The 2,500-nt window shown below is 39.0% G+C and overlaps 1 protein-coding gene across 6 annotated transcripts in view; it reads left to right on the plus strand.

The window, feature by feature from the left end:
- The window catches only part of LOC122254758 (uncharacterized), a 39,829-nt gene that overhangs the window by 488 nt on the left and 36,841 nt on the right, over positions 1-2,500 (plus strand). The window lies entirely within an intron of this gene.

Here is a 2,500-nt window from a genome sequence, read left to right on the forward strand (position 1 = left end):
GCAGGTACTACTGTTTAAAATCTTTGGCAGTTTGAATTTGTCTTCCTTTTTTACTGTCTATCTCTCTATGAATCGAATAGCTAGTAGTAGATAAGACGGCCAAGGCATACACATACCACGGCAAATGCACACATAGAAAATGTCAGCTTGCATAACCTTGGGCAAGTCACTTGTGTCAGAGAGACGCTCCGCTTGCCATTATAGGGGCGCCTTGGAGAACCAGACGCGGTCATTTCCTTCTCCGTTTCCTAGCCAAGTAATTGTTGCATTCTGACGCAAACACAAACCCACTTTGCTGTGTGTGAGTTTGCTTAAATTCATATGATTTTCCTTGAATATCCTCTATTAGGATTGTAGCGTTGTATCAAATGCAATGTATCACTGTGTATCTCTAGATATAGAGTATATGTTATTGTAGATGGCAAGTGATATGTTATATATTATCGGCCTGTGTGAATTTAGATTTTCTGTACAGGGGTGTCATGAGCATCATAGAAAGGGGTAATTAGTTGGTAATAAACTTCTTACCTTGAGCAGGGCTCATAACTCGTATCTTCTACGTGTTTCATCCCACGTGCTAAGTACTGAGGTAATTATCATACCTCCACGGGCTTACATACACATGCATACATGTAGGGGTTTCTCATCTGGGTTACATATCTCGTGTGTATTCTGTGTGACCTACTTATTACGAAGAGTAGCCTCGCATATTCTTATCACTTAAGTGTTTTTGTAAGCCTCACACCTCGTTCATTACATAGACCCCAATCTCTTGACTGAAAGTGGAAATGAGCTAATCGTATTATACTGGTCTAATATCAACTGGTTGGTGACTTTATCCTTTTTCGTATCTCACGCCGCAAAAATGATAGTCATTCAACACAGATCTTGCTATGTTTCCTTTCCAGAGAACGAGATCCCTCTACTGTACAAAGCACAGTCTGCTGCATAGTTTTTTTTCTTCTGCCACAGTATGAAAAGTGCAAGGGAACCTATTATGCAATCATAATTACGCGATGCGTTTTTCTTACACTTGTTGCCACTACTGGATCCTGCTTCTTACAGAGAAAATAATTACCTTACTCATAAGTTTTAATCTCAGAATCATTTCCGTAATTCTAAGATACATCTCGATGGCCACCATTTGAAATATTTGCATGAGAACATCCTTTCACTCTCTTTCACACACACACGCAGTACGCATCTATCATTATTACGAGTGCATGGTAGACCTGACAAACTGGAATTATGAAATAGAGGAAGCTGTTCATGCCCACAGAATATATATATCTCATCCTCAAGGTGAGTCATTGCATGGATTCAAGCTGCAAGTCTCATGTCGACCACCCTTTAAACTTTTAACTGTAGTTACGCATTATAAAATGATGATAGATCTTATTAACATTCGAGCATTCACTTACGCCACAGAACATTAATTTTCTTAGATGTTAGAAAACTGTAATAACATAACATTAGTGATGGCGGAACTAAAAATCACGTTAAACCACAGTTAATCATATGATCGGTGATCTTTATTTTTTTTTTATTAATTCTCAACAAGCCATGGATAGATCCATTATTTATCTCATAAATGACTCACGTTGTCTTGATGACAGACGACGCTAAATCTTGAAACACACTGCGATAAAAAACGAGGGATTAGAAACGCAAGAGAATTTTCTGTTTAGAAATGCAAATTTGTTTAAGCATCTCTTGTACATATTCGCATGCCTTCGTATTAAACGTTATATAATGCACATTTTTCATCGTGGATCTCATCACAGAGTCATCTTCGGCCATCTTAATTAAGAGCTGTTGTTGAGCCTGACTTCGCCTTCGCTGGATAATTTCTTGTTTTGTTAAGTTGTTCTTTCGTCGTTTATTTTCTTATGTATGTTCAGGGGTCATCTTGGGGGGAGACGCACTTTATGCAGCACTTTGTTAAATTGTTAATTCCGAAATAAAAACAAGGCAAGATCATGTAATGTCGCGTTCATATAATAGTATATTATATACTCACATTAAAATTACATTTTCTCTGTCTCTCACACTTTCGTTCTCTTTCTCGCTCTGGCATGCACATAAAAGCACGCATAAGAACATGCACTCTTAACCACATACGCAGTCACACATACACACACATACGCACTCACACACACACACACACATACGCACTCACACACACACACACACACACATACGCACTCACACACACACACACACACACAGCACACACACACACACACACACACACACACACACACACACACACACACACACACACACACACACACACACACACACACACACACACACACACACACACACACACACACACACACACACACACACACACACACACACACACACACACACTCACTAACTCACTCACTCAACCCCCACCTCCCACCCGAACCCCATACACCCTCTCAATAAATAGTTAAATGAATATATAAAGACAAATAAACATAGATATAGCTATAAACAGACATACAGATAT

Source organism: Penaeus japonicus, unplaced genomic scaffold (assembly GCF_977035675.1).
Source record: "Penaeus japonicus unplaced genomic scaffold, GWHDUDI00000001_assembly GWHDUDI00000018, whole genome shotgun sequence".
In the NCBI taxonomy this organism is placed as follows: Eukaryota; Metazoa; Arthropoda; class Malacostraca; order Decapoda; family Penaeidae; genus Penaeus; species Penaeus japonicus.